We start from the raw sequence: 412 nt of genomic DNA on the forward strand, positions 1-412 counted from the left end.
GTCTCACGCACGCACACTCACTCACACTGAAGTCACTGCCTGGGTCAAGCAGGTCGTTTGGACTGTTGCCAAATTTAATTCCCAACCTTCCTAAGCTGGTTGAAGGTCACAGAATAACCAAGTTGGAAGGGACCTTGGAGTTCATCTAGTCCAACCCCCTGCTTCTACCTAGGATCGAACTCACAGCCTCCTGATTGTGAAGGGAGAGCTCCACCTGGACTCAGACCCAGGATAACCTAGGATAGCCTAGGATAAAAGTCAACCCACATTAACAGAGGGACAGAATGAAGAATCAACCAGCAATATATATATATTTTTGTTGGGTATTTTACCAGGAAAAAATACAATAAAGGGAATACATGTTTAATTTTACACAGGTTAACAGCAGCTAGAACTGTGTTTGCACACCAGT

The sequence above is a fragment of the Notechis scutatus genome, chromosome 2 (genome assembly GCF_049901735.1).
Source record: "Notechis scutatus isolate UNSWTSFEM ecotype Mainland chromosome 2, rNotScu1.2, whole genome shotgun sequence".
In the NCBI taxonomy this organism is placed as follows: Eukaryota; Metazoa; Chordata; class Lepidosauria; order Squamata; family Elapidae; genus Notechis; species Notechis scutatus.